Below are 19,286 nucleotides of genomic sequence, written 5' to 3' on the forward strand. Positions count from 1 at the left end.
CCTGCAGTCTGCAGGATCTCCAACCTGAAATCTGCAAACAGAGATGAAATCTGCACGAGCCTCCAGCCTGTAATCTGCGAACAGAAGTGGGAGAAGACTGCTGGAATATCGGCTATAAATAGCCACAAAAAAGGCGCCCAGTAAATGCAGGTCTGCAGCCGACTGTCCAGTAACAGGTCGGACTGCCACGTGGCAGTCCGACTGCACTCCGATAGGATCTGAATCTGATCGCTACCACTTCCACCCTCTCTTCAATGCTTCCCTCCCCTCAGGTGATGATGTCACAAGATCATCAAGGCTTAAGAGACTCTAGAGACACAGGAACCCATGCAGCAGCAAGGTGGAGGAAACTTGATATGTGAGATAGTAGCCAGCCCCCCTTCCTCCTTAAGGGACTCCAATGCAGCCCCGATAGCTTCCACGGCGGATGCTTTCCTGCTGATCAGGTTTGATCCCAATGTAGAGTTGGACATTGGAGACAGAGTGGAGGCCTTGGAGGTGTCATCTTTGGTGTGCTTGCTGATCGGTGATCGACCTCGAGTCTGCTCATTGAAGGGCATGATATAGGCAGCTCTTAGAAGTCCCCTATGAGGGTTGTGAAACTTTGCTAGGAAGGGGGTGTTTTATGGCCAGCTTCAACACTCTGGGCCAGTTTGAGGTGGCATTTTCCATTGGCCCATTGGATGACCTAAGTACAATAGCCTTTTTTGATAGATAGATCAAGGACCCAAAACGCAAAACGTAAAAACAAACACAAACAGAGAAGATAACTTTGAAGTGAATGAATAATGCTGTAAATGAAGAAAAGAGTGTACGAGATTCTCAAGGGCAATCCTCAAGGGCAAAGCTGTCCAATACCTTATGGCTCTCGTGGGAGCGGACTGAGGGAATAGTTGGAGTGTGACTTTATTGAAGATAGATCTTGAGCATTGTAACCACTTGTTAGAGCCGAGATGATGTAGAAAGTGGAAGGGCAACAGGCTGGAAACCAATATGTAGGAGTCTCTAGGGTTGGAATTGGTAGATTGTTACCAAGTGGTGATACTTTTTACAGTTGCTTTTCTTATTTACTTATATAAATATTTGATTTTTCTTTTCTTTTGTTGCTGTTGCTTTTTACCCCCAGAGTTCTCTTGGAATAAGCGGGATCTTTGCATGGCCAGAAGAGGCAGCCATTGGGACAAATTGGACTAATGGTTTGTCTGAGCCTTAGGACCAGTTGCATATTGAATGGGCACTAAATAATAGAATGCCAGTGGTTTGGGACTGTGTGCTTAGCCACTGGAGATGGTGCAGGACAATGAGCCTGGCCAAGATAGAAGATGCACATGTGAGAATGCTCACGGAATAAAAGTCAGTGTAACTGAGCTACATTACACTTTTGATGTGGTCGCAATGATAAAAGTTGCACAGAACAACTTGAGGAATGCAGGGGTCACCATCCCTAAAATTTAGGGAGTTACTATTTTTGGACCCCAGAATCTATTTGCGTCATTGTCTTCGTTTTTACACAGAGGATTAATTCTTTGGTCTGTGCCGAGGTCAAATTTTGCACCGATCATGGAGGATTTTAGACCGGAAGGTTTAAACGGGAAAATTGTTACATGTATGCCATGTGGCACAAATTTTTAAAAGAGAGAGAGAGCATAAAAAAACGTAATAGGCATAAGGGGAAGATGGGAGAATGAAGTTTGGAGGAGTTGAGGGCAGATTGCTGCAAGAAAACCAGCCATGGAGAGTACTTCTACGTCTCTGACTCAAGCACGGAGGTAGAGCTTGCTCCCTTTGATCATCTCTCTCTCTATTCTCAGAAAAAATGCTTTGCATGATGGATTGATTCCATCGAAGGTACAATTCGGTGTTTTCTCTGCTCATGCTGAATAAAACAGTGAATTCTGCACAGGCTGTATTGTAAGAATAGTGAACTCTGCTCATGCTGAATCGAAAGAATAGTGAACTTTGCACATGCTGAATCGAAAGAACAGCGAATTCTGCTCATGCGGAATAAGAACAGTGAACTCTGCACATGCTGAATCATAAGAACAATGAACTCTGCTCATGCTGAATAAGAACAGTGAATTCTGCACATGCTGGATAGTAAGGGATGTTGATCTAGACATGCTGTACTGTTCCTATGCAGCTGGGATTTATTTAGAAGAGATGAAAACCAACTGTTCACAGGTTATGTATTTTGGAACATTACCATTTTTGTAATTTTCTATCTTTTAATTGATAAAGAAATATCAAGAGTGGCGCCGGTCTTCGGGGCCAATCTGGTATTGAGTGAGGGAGAGAGGTCTCTGTTTATGTGTGTGTATGTAAAGTCCAGGTGTTAATTGAAGGAACTACCGCTTTATGTGAGTCATAGACCGGTTGCATGGTTCCATCCCCGGGATTTGAATTCTTTTTTGTAAGAATTTAAGCTCGGACAGTTTTGGGTGAAAAGGCCATACACACAGGTTTTACAGAGATTACTGGACTAGAGAGATTGCAGACATGGATAAAGGCAAAGGAAAACTCCCCCATGAAGAAGAGAGTTCTTCTTCTGCTCATAGACACCGAAGAGAGAGTATTGATACATAGGTGTCAGCACCTTCTAGAACCGAGATTGAACCACATGATGAGGAGCAAGAACAGGAGGACTTGTTTATGGCACAACTCCTCAGTATGGTTGGCTCTTTCCAACAGTTGGTCAAGAATCTTCGGATGCAAAAATTTTTGAAGTCACATAATGAGGATTTTTAGGCTGAGTCATCACATCATACCATGGAGCACTCAAAAAGGCAAACCTCTAATGTGCGTGAGCATGTGGAAAAGACACCAAACATGGAGACAGGTCCAGTGCAACAAGAAGCACAAGCATAGGATAAGGAAGTGAATGGTCAAGGCAGTTATGCACAAGTGGCACAACAGACTATTCCTCAGTTTGCTACTTATTCTGGTTACTTTGGTGGTGGGTCAGTTTTTCAAGCAATGGCTGGATTACCCATGGGTTATCAGGGAGACTTGCCTAGAGGGCCACTAGGAATGATGCCTATTGAGGCAATGAACCCACTTTATGCTAATATTGGTTTACAGCCCGGTTATCACACTCTGTAGAGTCCTTATTTGATGCCTGGAGTACAAAATGCAGCCGCTGGTTTTTCTCAGCCTAGTGGGCATATGGCAGCTAAGATAGGTGAAATGAATGCTGATAATGCAACTAGGGAACTCCCCTTTTTAGAGCCACCTGTCTATGACAACCTGACACAAAAAAGTGCAAAGCCTAAAGACTATAAAGAGGGTGGTCAGGCAATAAAGTTTGAAACCTTCAGTGGTATGCAAGATAAGCTAAAAGCTTTGACATTTATACAGCAGTTTGATTTAGCTTATGCAGGAGGGATTTTTACTGAGAGGGAGAGAGGTAGGGACTGGAGTAGCAACCAAACGCTTCGTCTAGGCCAACGATTGAGGGATTGCTTGCTCGATCACTTATGGTAGTGCTAGATGCACCAACACCTTTAGTACCAACGGTGGCAGTGATAGCTGTGCTTGCACCCCCCTTCTCTTGGCCATTAGTGATTGAGCTTCCTTAGCTTGCTTAGCCCCTGCCTGTGTCACATGTGGTAGTGCTAGACACAATACTTGTACCTGAATTACAAGTGGCTGTCCTTGTAGTGGAGGCTGCCATAGTAATGGTTTTCTAGTCTCTCAAGTCCTTGGCACTAAAGAGGGGAGTTATAGGAGAGGAGAAATATTTGGTTGTCAAAAGTGGGTGGAGGATGGCAACGCGTGAAATTACTATAATAGATTGCACAAAATAAGAGAGGAGAGATTGCAAAGATAGAGAAGAACACTCCAAAGAGAACTTGGAAAAATGCTTAGAAAATGAAATCCATATATTAAGACATGAGATAGTTGGATACAATAGTGAGTCAATGATTGTGTGATCATCGGCATCGACTCACTCTCTCTAACAATATCTGAAGATGCCAAAACATGTTGGTCATGAATGATAGAGAAGGGATCCAATCAATAAATAGCCAACAATTAGGGGAAAGTTGACAAGCTGAAAAGGCCCAAAAATAAAGTTGGCCAGATCAGAAAATGACAAGTTAGCTACATCCTAGATAAAATTAATTGGTGTCTGTTGAGCTAAAAATGCATTAGTCTGATTAAACAACCCCAAAGCACAATTAATGAAGAAACTATCTTATTTTAAAAAGAAATGCGATCCAAGAGAGTTATTGTGTTTCATGGTATTGTAGATGGTAGTCTTCAAAGGAAGTTTTTCCCTATGTTTTCATGTTGGCTTTGCTTGGTCTATTTGCTTACCACGTTGTCTGCTTGTCTCTCCACATATTCTTCTCATAAGATTTACACCCCTCCCTCTCCCTCTCCCCTTCCCCTCTTCCCTCCCCCTCTCTTTTCTCCAAAAGGAATCCCTAAGCACTTATCCTAGCTTATAACTTTTGCCTTGATCCTAGAGATATGAGAGTTCGAGGTTTAATATTCACTTCTTAGTGTGTTTGCTGCATGAGCACTGTATATTTTGTAGTTATTCACTTTATTATTCATTGTGTTCATTGTCTTTGAGTTACTCTAATCCTATTTGTGTTTTGTGTTTATCAGTCTGTGCTTTGTCATACGATTGGCTTTGTGTTTTTTGCATTGAGAGTATTTCTTCACAGCACCGTCTTATTAAAATTGAAAAAGAAATCCACAAGCCATTGTACAAATTCAGACTCACATATGAATTGACTAATTTGCTAATACCCTCTCTAAGATCATGGGTGATTTGATACAATACAATCTACAATGAGAATGTCTCATTATAGTACATATAACAATGACCATCAGAATGGATCATGGATACCCAAGTAGTTGATATGGCTAGTCCACCACCAAGGGGGATTGAAGAGAACTTGATGTCGAGTTAATCATATCAGCTCATGAAAATAGAGAAGAATCATAGCAGCTTTCTATGTTTGTCAGCAATGTATCTCTAGTAGCATATATGACCATCCTATCATGAATGCCTTTGAGCATATGAACTCATGGATTCCTTGCAAACTATCAAAGTGTCCCCTCATGTGAATTTGGACTAGGAGCCAAACCCGCTCTTTGTCAAATAGCCCATCTTGAACCTAGATGTCAATCCGAACTCTAGGATTTCAAACCTGCTAGACTGTAGTCGATTTGGAAGGGAAGTCCCTCTTTGGATCCTTTGCACCTATATACTTGTGTAGATGAGGCTCAATTGCCACACTCTCACTACTCTCTTACACTTGTCTCTGGCACGAGAGAGTCCTAAGGGATGATCACATAACCAACACTAGAAAGTAGTAGGAGGGGCAACGATGCCCTTCCCCTTCTTGGTAGAGAAGGACCCCTTCTTGGCTTTGGCCTTCACCTTGGTTGGAGGATTGGAGTCAGAGGAGGAGGATGACAATTGAGTAGATGAGTGCATATCTTGCTTCCTTTGCTTCTCCTTCTTCTTTTGTGATGTTGACAAGTCCTTGCAATCCTTGCTTAATTGTCCATTCTTTCAAAGTAACAACATTGAGCCTTTGTCGTCTTCTCTTTGTCACCCCTCTCTAAAGCTGCAAATGTCTCATAATGGCCAGTGTGTCAAAATGGAAGCCTCTTGTGTAACCTCAAGGATGCCTCATGCTCTAGCCAGTGTGGAGGACTTATAAGTGAATCTCACTAGTTTGGATGATGTTTGGACTCGTAAAGCATTGGTGACTCCATCAAACTTTGGAGAGCTTATAGAGTACATTCCCCACAAGATGAGCTTATGGAAGAGTAGACTGCATGTGCCAAAGCTGATTTTGCACCTATGTAACACAAAGTAAGAAGGACTAGATAGTATCCTTAGACTTGAATTTCACCTATTGGAGCTAACCATAGAAGCTCACAACTCAATGCATTAGAGAAGAGCGAAATATGCAGAAACATCATTTGTAAACCACATAAGCATAGCTTCCTCATAAATGTTGCGATCACAATCATTTGGAAGAGGAGTTGGAATTTGGGGCTGCACAATAGCTCCTAAAAGCATGTATCACAAGCTCTTTTGCACATGCAAGGCTTTCATAATGGCACTCAAGTTACTAAGGACCATGAAGCTTGTCATTAGTTGAGCAGCTGGGAGTTGCCTTGTGGAGAGGGTAGGATGGGACGATAAAGCAAAGAAGAGAAACAAAGAGAGAATACAGCTAGAACACAACACAAACTTCAATTTGCACTAGTTCCCATGTAGTGGAGAGACAACTGATCACAAAACGACTGCTAAAACAGGGAAAATCCAATCAAATGCAGGCAGCAGAGCTTGAAAAGGCAGTTGCCCAGCCTGCAGGGACAAGAAACACTGAAATGCTGATGTCATAAGGTAAAATGCAGTCAATAGAAATATTAAATGCAGGCAGACTGGAAGAGAAGACTGCAGAAAGACAAAATGCAGTTGCTGGGTTTAGGAGGCTGAAAACTGGTCAATTAGCAGCAGATAGTAATGTAGCAGTGTGAGGTCAGACCTGCAACAAGAGAAAACAACATCAAGATCCAGAACATGGAGATTTGATACGATGTGAGAAGTGGGTGCAGCAATGAAAGCATGTAAAAGTGTTGTAATAGACTGCACAACACAAGAGGAGAGACTGCAAAGATAGAGAAGAATGTTGCAAAAGGGGCAGGTCTGAAAATTAGCCTATAAAGAGGCCAAAATAGCAAAGAAAGGGCTTGAATACATTGGCATAACATAGAGAATTGATGGTTGTATATAAATGTTTTATTTGTGAACAAGAGGGTCACATCGCAAGGGATTGTCCCAATAGGCAGCAAGTTGGAAAATCAGAAAATTAGGGAGATTGAAAAGGAAAGAAGCCCAAAACATCAATGGGATTGGTGCCTGATGTTGTTAGTAATTAGTCGAATGATGATGTTACCAAGCTGTGCAGAGCACGGGGTAAAATTAGGGATTAGCATGTATTGTTTTTCTTTGATAATGGTGCACAAGCCAACTTCATATTTGTTGAAATGGTAGCTTGTCTAGGCATCAGAGAGGATGAGATGGGACCCATGGGGAAAGTTGGAATGGCATGTAAAGGCCATGTAGAGCCCATCACACTATTCGTTGGAAAGCTTTAGATACATATACAGGGATATGTGGACAAGCGAAGAGTTTTTCATTACTCCACTTAAGGGTTGTGATGTGTTATGAGGAAATGCATTTTTGAAACCTCACTTAACATGTGGATTGATTTTTAATCACATGATTAAGTAAATGTTGCACATGTGAGGTGCAACTAGAGTTAGAGTAAATTTACGAGCTCGGGACTTGAGGAAATCATGGGATGTCAAAGGCAAAAGTTGCTATCAGTTATGCCGCACAAGTACTTGGTGGTATTTGGTGCCAGTTGTTGATCTAGGTCATTCATTTGGCCATAAGTGTTAGTTGGTGACACTAGAGAAGTGGCGTTTAATGGTACCTAAAATTTGATGGTCAAAGATGGCGCATAGACACTCGGGAGTGGAAGATGTCTAGCCAATTTAATTATTGGCCAGTCAGATTATTTTTCAGGACACTAAAATAATTATTAGATTAATTTTCAGTATTTAAAGATTGAAAATTAGTATTTAATTATGGATAATACTGGAAAAACCCTTTGGGAAGATTGCCACTTGTCAAATATGCCCATGCAAGATTGAAAAACATCTTTAGAGATTGGAGAGAGGCATTTTTAGTATATTCAGCCTGCAAGAGAGAGGGAGGAGATGCTGCTGGTCTGATTTGCAGCCATTGGAGCCTCTTCTGAGGCAGCTAGGGGCAGGAGAATACCAATCAATAACAAGTGACAGTATCTATAGGCTGTTGAGACATGGCAGCAGCAGTAAATGACTCATTTTCTTCAGTTCTTTGCATCTACAAGCTGTTGTGGTAGGGCAGCAGCTGCATTTGACTGATTTTCAGTCATCCTTCGCGACAAAACTCTGAATTTTCTCTCTACAGTTTTCTCTCTCATCTTCTAACCATTTTATAGCCTTGCTCTGAAGATCTCAGCATTTGGACCCTTGGAGGCTAAGAAATTGTAGATATCTCTGCTGTAAACCCTAATTTACATCAGAAATTAGGGTTTACGAGCAGCCTTGAGAAGCGTGCCAAAAATTGGAAGCTCCAAGACTTGGATTTTTCAGGGTTGGAGGTGAATTTCAGCTAAATTCAGGTGGAGGACTAGCCAGCCATTGAATTTGGGGCATTTCCATCGTCCATGAAGTGGGTGAAGGCCAATTAAGTGCCTGAATCAAGAGGCAAAATAGATTGAAGACTTGCTGGTCACTTTGAACAGCAAGGGGAGTTTGGATTGCGAAGGGGATTGGGAGAATCCCATTGTAAATCAACTTCTTCTTCTATAAAGCTAAAGAAATACCGAAAGGGGTGCTAATTTTGGGGCCAATCGGATGTGCATTGTCCAAGATCAGTAGGTAAATTTGTATTTTCAGATTTGCATTTATTGTTTGCTGCTGTAATTAAGTTGTAATTCGGGAATTACCACCCATCCATGGAAGGAAGGTTGGTTACATGGTTCCGTTACCGGGACACCATCAAATCCTTTGAATTGCTGGGCCCGTGGTACTTGATTGCAACTTGGGACTATTGCATTATTGTTGAAATTGTTCTCAACAGTGAATTACAGCAAGCATGTCTTCACATGATGATATGGGATCAAGTGGAGAGGATACATCACTCCTTGGTCAATCACGTGGTGAAGGGGGAAATGCAATGTCTGATGTTGGGCATGGTTCTCAGCATGGACAGCATGCTGAAAATGTGGGAAATGACCCAAATGTTGGCACTTCAATGCATAAAGAGACTGATGGCCAGCAAGGGTTGAAGAATTTGATGATAGCTTCAAGGATCGAATGGGTACAACAGCAAAACTTTTTGTTGAATTGGCCAAAGGATCCTCAGTTTACTCGACTCTTGAATGCCCCAAAGAAGAATAACAAAGGCAAAGAGAAGAAGACACCTTCTATAGCTTCGGGACAGCCACAAGAACCGAAGAAAATGCCTAAGCTTTCATTAAAAGAGCCCAAAATGCCTAACGAGCACATGGGGCAGCAAGGGCAAGTGCATGGCCAACTTGGTAGTGTCAATCCATGGGAACATGGGAAGCAAGGCAATTATGCACATGCAAGCATGGGACAACAAGGATACTTTAGTGGTGGTACCATTTTTCATGCTATGGTTGGACAGACATTGCATATGGGAATGTATGGCACAAATCCCTATGGTATGCAATAGCCAATGCATGGCTCACAACACCCAATGTATTTGGGTAATGTAAGTGGAATGCTTAACCCCATGTATGGCAACATAGGCATGATGCTTGGGGCACAAAGCCGGCCATATGGATATTGTAGTGACTGGGGAGGCACGAAGATCGAGACAGTAGGTGTTCATTGTGTGGAGAGACAGAGAGAGTGAGGAAGAGAGAAGAGTAGAGTGTGCACAATTTTGGGTACAATGACGAGTATACCTCTTTAGGTTTTTAGATAGATATATATGTGTAAGTATAAGTGCTAAGGTTGTGTTCACACCCGAGCACATTAAAAAGGCATGAGGGCCTTTATTGTAGTGATCGGGGAGGCACAAAGATCGAGACAGTGGGTGTTTGTGCGCGGAGAGATAGAGAGAGTGAGAGAGAGTAGAGTAAAGAGTGTGCACAATTTTGGGTACAATGACGAGTGTACCTCTTTAGGTTTTTTAGATAGATATATATGTGTAAGTACAAGTGCTAAGGGTGTGTTCACACTTGAGTACATTAAAAAGGCACGAGGGCCTTTATTCCCAACAACCTCCCATCTAAAGGCAATGTGTCTTAAGAAGAGAAAAGAATCAACTAAGTCTAGGTATGTACAAAGCTGAAAAACATATATCTATCCAACTCCCATAATCTGTCGGCAATGAGCAAACTGCTCCGTTGGAAGACCCTTCGTGAAAAGGCTTGCAAGATTATCATCTGTATGCACTTTAACAAGCTCAATGCTCTTGCTATCAAGTACATCTCTAATGAAGTGGTACTTCACTTATATGTGCTTCGTTTTTGCATGAAAGACATGATTCCGTGCTAACATGATAGTATGTGCTTCGTCTTTGCATGAAAGACAGGATTCCATGCTAACATGATAGCACTTTGAGTGTCACAATGGAGAATAGGTAACTCTATGATGCCAAGCTCTCCCATCAGACGTGAAAGCCATAAAGCCTCCTTGCATGCCTCAGTGGCAGCCACATACTCTGCCTCTGTAGTAGACAATGCAACACACCTTTGTAGCCTAGAGATCCAAGAGACTGCTCCTTCTATGAAAGTAAACACATACCCAGAAGTGGACTTTCTGCAATCTACATGACCAGGATAGTCTGCATCCATAAAGCCAACAACAGATGCCTTCTGCTTTCCAAAGCAGATGCACAACTCCTTTGTGCCTTTGAGGTATCTCATAATACCTTTCACTGCATCCCAATGCTTCTTGCCAGGGGTTGCCATGCATCTGCTAACCACTCCCACTGCAAAGCCAATGTTAGGACGTGTAGCAAACATAGTATACATCGAACTGCCAATAGCTGAAGCATATGGTATCTTGGCCATTTCAGCCTTCTCATCATCAGATGTTGGGCTGTCCTCTGCACTAAGTTTCACATATGGAGGCAATGGAACCCCAATTGTTTTCACCCCCTCCATATTGAAATGCTGCAAAACTTTGGAGATATACTCCTGCTGAGATAGATAGAGTAAGCCTTTCGATCTATCTCTGAGTATTCGCATGCCAAGAATGTGATTTGCATCACCAAGATCCTTCATGTCAAAGCTGCCATGAAGACTTTGCTTCAATGAATCCAAGGCATGAGTATCCTTGCCAGCAATTAGCATGTCATCAACATACAAAACCAAGATAATCAGGCTGCTATCTGTTGCCTTCTTGGTGTACAAGCAGTGATCCACTTGACTTCTACTGCATGAATATATCAAACTTATGATACCATTCTCTTGGTGCTTGTTTCAGCCCATACAAACTCCTGTTGAGTTTACATACCATTTTTTCTTTCCCTTGTTCAACAAACCCTTCAGGCTGCTGCATATATATGTCTTCATGAAGATCACCATGTAAAAACACAGTCTTTACATCCATCTGTATGAGCTCCATATCCTCAACTGCAACCAAGCCCAAAATGGTTCTCAATGTAGTCATCTTGACTACAGGCGAGAAAATCTCATCAAAGTCAATTCCATACTTCTGCTTGTATCCTTTTGCAACCAATCTTGCTTTGTACTTTGGTGAGGAACCAGAAGTGACCTTCATCTTGTAAACCCATTTGCATGGAAGGGTTTTCTGCCCTTTAGGCAACTGCACCAAGTCCCAAGTGCCATTTTTTTCAAGAGATTCCATCTCTGACAGCATGGCTTTATACCATTTTTTGCAGTCCTGTCTGTCCATTGCTTCCTTGAAGCAAGACGGTTCACCGCAATTTGTCAACATGACATAATCAACCATATTAATTGCACCAGGAAAAAACCTGTCAGGTTGTCTAGTAGTCCTAGATGATATCCTAACCTGATGGTCATTGTTTGCTGGCTGTTCCTGCAAATTTCGGCTGTTCCTACAAATTTCCATATTCAGCATGTTGTCCTGGCATTTCAACCTGCAAATTAGCATTAACAGCTTGCTGTCTTGGCTGTTCTTGCACATGTAATGGCTCATTTTCATGGGCAACAGCTGGCTGATCATTTCCAGCATTATTTCTTGCATTTACAGTAGGTATTTGCTGCTGTACAGCGGGCACATTTTACTATCCAAAAGGTATTTCTTCCCGGAATGTAACCCTATGGATCTCTTTAGTCTTTTCGGGTTGTTTGTGCGTGCGATCTTCCCAGAAGATAATGTCATTGCTGCGTACTACTTTCCTTTTCTCGGGATCCCACAATTTATACCCCATTTCACCCCCGTCACCATATCCTAGGAAAATGCATTTACAAGACTTTGGCTCAAGTTTGCTGCGTTTTTCTTTACGAATGTGTACAAAAGCCTCGCAGCCAAACACTTTCAGATGAGGATATGAAGGTGGCTTGCCCGACCACGCTTCTTGGGGAACTCCCCTCCCCAAAGACCTGTTTGGTGACCGATTAATCAAGTGAACGGCTGTCATAACAGCCTCTGTCCAAAAACCATGGGGTAATGTAGCATGAGACAGCATGGTACGGACCTTATCTTGTATGGTCTGATTCATACGCTTTACGACTCCATTTTGGGGCGGATTACGAGGGGTAGTGAGCTCGCTTTTCATCCCTTTGCTGTCACAAAATGCCTGAAAGGCCTTGGACACATACTCCCCACCATTGTCAGAGCGAAGACACTTAAGTGTCTTATCTGTTTGATTTTCTGCCAATACCAAGAATTTTTTAAACTTATCAAGCACTTCATCCTTGCTACGAATAGGGTAAACCCATATTTTCCGTGTAGCATCATCGACAAAGGTGACAAAATATTTCTTTCCCCCTAAAGATAATTCTGTTATTTGATATACATCCGAATGTACTAACTCTAGAGGAGAAGATTTCAAAGAAAGAGATTTTTTATGTGACGTCTGTGCATGTTCGCCATAAATGCAATGATCACAATGCTCAAAATCAGCATAACGAAGACAAGGCAAGTAACCCAAACAAGAAAACACTTTCATTCCTGTTTGACTCATGTGTTCCAACCGGCCATGCCACAAAGAAACGCTTGGTTGCTCGGTCACTGCAACAACATGGTCACGCACACTAGATATATGAAGTGGATACAAAGTATCACTCTTGCTACCTCTGGCAATAACCCTATATCCCTTACAGATCTTCCATTTTCCATCACCAAAGGTGGTATGAAAACCATCATCATCTAGCTGCCCTGTGCTAATCAAGCTCTTATTGAGCTGAGGTACATGTCGTACATGCTGAAGTGTAAAGACAGAGCCGTGCTGAAACTGTAACTGCACATTGCCAATACCTGCAATATCACATGCATAGTTATCCCCAAGATGGACAACACCATGTCGACCCCCTGTATAGGCGGAAAACCACTCACGATGAGGGGTGACATGAAAGGATGCCCTTGAATCAAGAATCCAGGTATGCATATTATCATCTGTATCTGTAAGTAAAGCATGTGCACGAAAGTGTGAAGAGACAAAGAGTACGTTACTCCCACTGTCACTGTCATGAGTGACTACATTCACCTCTTCAATTTTTACACTTTGGCTGACTGCCTTCTTCTCTTCCTTGCTATCATTTGTCTTCTTGCCTTTTCGTTTCTCTTTCTTCCATTTGTAGCAGTCACGTTTAAAGTGACCCTTCTTGCCACAATGATGGCATTCAACATCTTTGCCACGTGATTTACTGCATCCCTTGCCATCATATTTGCCCTTTTGCTGTGATCTGCCCCTAGTATCCAAAGCACTGGAAGACTTACTGGATGCATTGTTCTGCCAATTCATCTCTTCCATAAGTAGAGGACTCTCTACATCCGCATACAAAAGGATCACATTAGAATTGCTCATAGCAGTCCTGAATGTATCCCAACTCTTTGGTAGAGTGCAAAGCAAGAAAGTAGCCTTAAATTCCTCATCAATCATGAATTTCAAGGCAACCAACTGGCTGAAAATGGAGTTAAACTCACTCAAGTGAGTAGACATTGCTGTACCTTCTTTCATACGCAAATCCATAAGCTTTTTTAGCCAATACACTTTGCTTGCAGCACTCTTCTGTGCATACAGTTCTTCCAGTCTAGTCCATAAACATATGCAGAATCCAAATCTTCAATGTTGAATAGCAAGGCATCAGAAATCAATAGCTCTATGGTTGAGCGTGCAAGCTCATTCAACTCATCCCAATCGTCCTCATCCATGTCCGCAGGTTTTGCTCCTTTGGTTTTGATCGGCTTTGCCTGCTTCTTTTGTAACAGGATATTGTAGCACTATTTTTGCCACACTGCAAAATTATGTGCGCCTTCAAGCTTCTTTATGTGCATCAGATGACTGCTGTTATTGCTGCCAGCCATGATTTTCAGCCCAAATGTGACAAAAAAAAACCAGCAAATGCAGGCCCAAACTGTCACCCAACTGACCAAGGTACAAACAAGTACCAATCAGCAATAAATGACCACATAGAAGTACAGATCTGTAATTAAATTTTCAGAAGCACCAAACCATGTGCTACAGCATTATCCAACTGATTACAGCTGTTCCAAGGGCATGTGCATCACATTACATGAGAAATCCCAAAATTTCAGCTGCAATTTCTGTTGTACATGTACCCATGGGCATAAAATTTGACACGAACGGTCAAAAGCCCCAAAATTTTGTGCTCAAAGCATCGAACACACATCTGCATTTTCTCTGTCACGCATAGGACAGTCCAATTTTGCCAAAATAAAGCAATTTCAGTAAAACCCCGAAATTTTACAAAGTGTTGATGTCCAAATTCCGCGGAATTCAACCTGCATGTACATAAAATGACCAAATGCTGCACAAATTTTGCCCAAACTGCAAAAGCCCCAAATTGCACGGGGTCCAATGTGCCTCAATGTTGAGAAATTGGGTTAATTTCAGTCCAATTTGCGCATGTACATTAAAAGTTCCAAATTTCGGGACAAAATGTCACAAATTCCTGCAATTTCTGAGACAGATTTGCTTATCCTGCATCAAGCCCAAATTTTTGGGCCAAGATTGCACGAAATTTGGAAGTTGTGCCTCCATGCGTGAACGTCTGTCACTCAGTGAGCAAAAGGGATTTCAAGAAGAAATTGATTTTGTCAGAAACTATGTGGGTCCCCTGCCTGTCGCTCGTCACGCGTCGTGTTGTCAGATCACCTATTAGAAAAACGTTGCGTCAGCTAGTCGCCCCCCGTCGCCCGTTCGCGAGTCAATTGTGGAGCCCCCTGTCGTGCAGCAGGTCGATAGTTCGTGTGATCGCCTGTCAGCAAAGCCCGTTGGCGTTGTGGTCCACACTGGGCCCCCGACCAGTCGCTTGCCCATTACGCCTGCAATTACCCGTTCTGTCTGACTGGCGATTGTCGCCTGTCACTTGTCTCGCAGCTCGACTGTATGTTTGTCTCCTCACTATGTGTCGCGTGCACCTCTTAACAGTCCACAAGATTGTTACACCTGTTGATCTACCCCTCAACAGCTTGAGTGAGCCATTGGCTCTGATACCAGTTTGTAGGGGCCGATTGAGCACGACGATCGAGACAGATTGTCCTACGCGCAGTGAGAGACATAGAGAGTGCAAGAGCGAGTAGAGTAGAGAGTGAGCTCGTTTTTAGGTACAATGACGAGTGTGTACCTTTAGGTTTTGAGATAGATATATATGTGTAAGTAGAAGTGCTAAGGGTGCGTTCACATCCGAGCACATTTAAAGGCACGAGGTGCTAAGGGTGCGTTCACACCCGAGCACATTTAAAGGCACGAGGCCTTAATTCCCAACAAACAATGATGATTGGGCCTCCTCTATTGTGGAGATCTTGTATTCAATCATGTTGATAGACCATAAGGCATGTCCACTAGCCAAGGCTTCTTTGGAGAAGAAGCAAGGCTACTTTCATTACCTCAGAGAGATTGACAAAGACTGATTTTGTTGTCATGGTCGGTGTAGCTTTGGGATCCTTTGCTCTATCCTTCTCCCTAGGCCAAAGTTGGGATATTTCTTCCAACATTTCTCCTTTGAATGGGTCATCTTCCCAGAGCATGAGCACTTGGGATGACCCTTGAACTTCTTGTTCTTTTTCTTATCTCAGGGTCCTTCTTCTTATCCCGTTCTTTCTTTAGTTCCTTGCCTATTTTTTACTTTTGATTGCCACTTGTAGATGTGCCAATGCCAAAAGCACGAGTGAATGTCCCTGCTCCACCCAAACCTATCTCCTTATGCGAGGCATTGTGCTCCAATTTCATTGGCACAAGCTTTTCCCATTTGTTGGTATCTTGAATATTGGAGGTGAGAACATTGGTATAGAAGACATCATATTTTAGGGATGAGAGATATGACAACAGGGTCATAGCCATGCTCTTTGAAGAAACCTTCTTGTTGAGAAATGCTAGCTCCTAGGAAAGTCCAAACCTAATAGAAAGATGCAAGCTAGGTCTAGATATCTACTACTGAGCGGATCCTTTGTACATGAGCAAGGTGATTGCTCATGAAGAGGAAAGGTTGAGCTCAAGAGTTGAGATAGTCCCAAAGAGTTGCCTGACTAGCTATGGATTTGACATGGGGATCCACTTCTATTGCCCCAGGAGGGGGGGGGGGGGTGTTGGGGGTTGGGGGCAATGAAAAAATCATGTTGATCGAAGGTGTTGAGGATGCACTTCACCTTGCATGACCACAAGGTGTAGTGAGAGCCATCCAAATTTTCCTTATCGGGGAAGATAAGATAGACAATTGCACAGAGAGTGCCATAACATCAAAGCGAGGACCCTTGGTGCCATCAAGGGCAAAAAACATGAAGAGATGGTGGGTGGGAGGGAGCTTGATCACGGCTTGAAACATGATCTGATGCCCAATCTCATTTGTATTCACGCTGATTCTTTCGACCTCCACAATGGTGACAGTCTTTGTGTTGATTCTCTCGATCTTGGCAGTTGTAACACTAGTCTTCATGATCCCGGTTGTTGTTTCTTTGGTCCTCATGGTCTTTGTCATACTAATGATCCACCTTGTATTGCTAGTTATACTGGTCAGGCATGGATATCCTTAAAAGACCTGCGAAAAAGCACAAGAAAAGACAAAAAGATGCTGTGTTTTGATGTTGGGGCTCCAGAAAGCTGAGAAGCCTGCTATAAAGGCTGTGTTGGATGGGCAGCTAGCTGTAGAAGGGTCTCTGGTGGTGGAGAAAGCAACTTGTGCACGGAAGGCTGTGTTTTCTGATTGCCCAGCAGAAGGAAGGTTTCTAGGCTGAAAACATTTCTTTCAGGAGTGTATAGCAGCAGTTTGTCTTCATAGCAGCTCTGGTTCCTCCCGTTTGGCTCTGAAACCATGTGAGAGTGTACAATAAAAGGAGATCATGAACATAGAGAGAGAAGGGAAGAGAGGAAAAGAGAGAGAATGCAGTTGAGGGAAGGAACAGATCTGTACTGAACTTAATAAGAATGCTGATTACAAGGCTGCTATAGACAGCCCCTGCACGTTGCTGATCTGCATATGTGAGGGCACTGGAGTGTGAAAGAAGACTGAAAATTGCAGGTCATGATGAGAGAATGGAGGTGTGTCAATTTGGCAATGATCAACCCTTATGATGGGCAGTGGTGTAACTAGGCTACTCAAAAACTGGCTGATTGCTGCCTATGGAGGTGAAAAATCAGGCTAACCAGCATTTAATGTGATGGCAGCAACTTGTCAACCTGTTGTTTGCCATTTGGCAAAATCTGCAATGCAGCCAGACTTGAAATGCCGTGAACAGTGTGAACAAGGTGGGATGAAATGCCATCAGCCGGGAAACTAATGTGATCAGGACGAATTCTGGGCTGGAAATTGAAATGCAGATGCATAGAGAGTTAGAGCTCCTTTATTTTGTCAGACTTTGGCAGAGCTCACAACCAGGAGATGAAGTGTATGAAATCACTGAATTCTAACAGATTCATGGGCAATGATTTTAGACCTTTTGCTTGTTTGGCAAACCTTTCCTAACTTGGACTTGGAATGCTCTTAGTAGGATTGTAGAACTAATAATAAACTGATCTAAGGGGGAGCATCTATTAATAAGATATATCATTTGCTTATCAAGGATGATGCATGGCTGATAGATAAGAGCGATTCTTGTGGGGTCTATGGAAGGTAGAGCTTGGTGGAAATCTACAATGATGGTGGGTTGACTTAGTAAAACTTTTTTAAAATGCAAAATGTTCATTTGGTGAATCGGTGGGCAGGAGTTCAGACTTGCCTGTATGTGGATCTGAGACTTGGAGCCATATGGGTAAAGAGCATGCACTTGTAACTTCAAATCATTGCAGTGACATTGATTGACTCGTAAGCTGGGTGTTAGCTCAGCAAGTAGGCTGTTTGGGTAGCATACGAGCAGTGATGAAGTCGTCTAGCAAGCTTTTACCAGTGATGCGATGGTCAATGTAGTCCTCAGAATATGCCTTTTTAGAAAGGAGCTGGGCTAAGGATGAAGCCATGCGAAAGGCAAGCCTCAAAAGTGTACAAGGTTTTCCATGGCCTTTTTGGTTAGCAGTTTTTGTGGAGGGCACTCGCTTCACAGAAGCTAAGCTCCAAGCAGTTCAAGAATTTACTGCTGCTTCAGGCTTGCCAGTTCCAAGAAATGTGCTAATCCCTTGAACAAAGGGATTTGTCTTTGCTGTTTCCAACTTGCATTAATTTGTAATTGCTGTTTATGACATAACAGTGGCAGTCCCAATGGGAGTTTCTTCACCCACCATGAAGTGGCTCCTCAGTGGTCAATCTTCTGTGCTTCATATACATGCAAAGTGTTACGCAACATCGGAACTGTTAGAAACAGAGGAGGATCTTGCACAATGGTGCAAGCAGGCGTTTTTCTAGGATGATGTGTTAAACAGAGACTTGAGCACATAGAGAGATAGGGCTGAAATATTTTTCTTCTTCTTTATTCATCTTTTCCACAAAAGATTTAAGTCTATAACATGATAAAAGACTAATATGAAAGTACCATAACGTATGTATATGTGGTTACTAAGTGTGAACCTCTAGGAAAGAAGAGGTGGCACAATAAATACGCCATAACCAAGGATGGACTACGTGGGTGTAGTCTAGCTGTAGAATCATTGGTATATCCTTATGTCAATCACTCAATATACTAGTGAATAATATCGTGCCACATAACCAAAGTACCTAGTGGATGCCAACTCATATAAAGCTTGACATCTCAACACTTCTCCTCGAGCTTAGCACGAGCTTGTGAACTCCAAGCATAGTCCTGAAGTGTTGAAGCCTCTCAGCTCTCAAAGCCTTGGTGAAAATGTCAGCAACTTGATCCTTTGTGCTAACATAAACCAAGTTAATATCACTTGCTAGAACTCGCTCTCGAATGAAATAGTAACGTATCTCTACGTGTTTGGTCCATGTATGATACACTTGGTTTCTAGTCAAATTTGCCATCTTGCATACTCAAATGAACATTTTCAACATGAATAATGGGGTGAGTTGTATCATCCCCTGTCTCCACATAGCCCGGAGACTCTGGATTGCGTATCTCTCTAAACCACTCTCCATGAGAAGTTGTGGTTAGAGGCACCTAAATCT

The 19,286-nt window shown here is 42.6% G+C and overlaps 1 protein-coding gene and 1 pseudogene across 3 annotated transcripts in view; both read left to right on the top strand.

The window, feature by feature from the left end:
• LOC148032335 (antitermination NusB domain-containing protein) overlaps positions 1–19,286 on the top strand; it is a 95,999-nt gene that overhangs the window by 8,504 nt on the left and 68,209 nt on the right. The gene's annotated exons all lie outside the window — the stretch shown is intronic.
• Positions 17,899–18,566, top strand: LOC148032336 (1-acyl-sn-glycerol-3-phosphate acyltransferase 2 pseudogene; annotated as a pseudogene).

This window comes from Lygodium microphyllum, chromosome 8 (assembly GCF_053477565.2).
Source record: "Lygodium microphyllum isolate KBCC chromosome 8, Lygodium_microphyllum_v1.1.10, whole genome shotgun sequence".
NCBI lineage: Eukaryota > Viridiplantae > Streptophyta > Polypodiopsida > Schizaeales > Lygodiaceae > Lygodium > Lygodium microphyllum.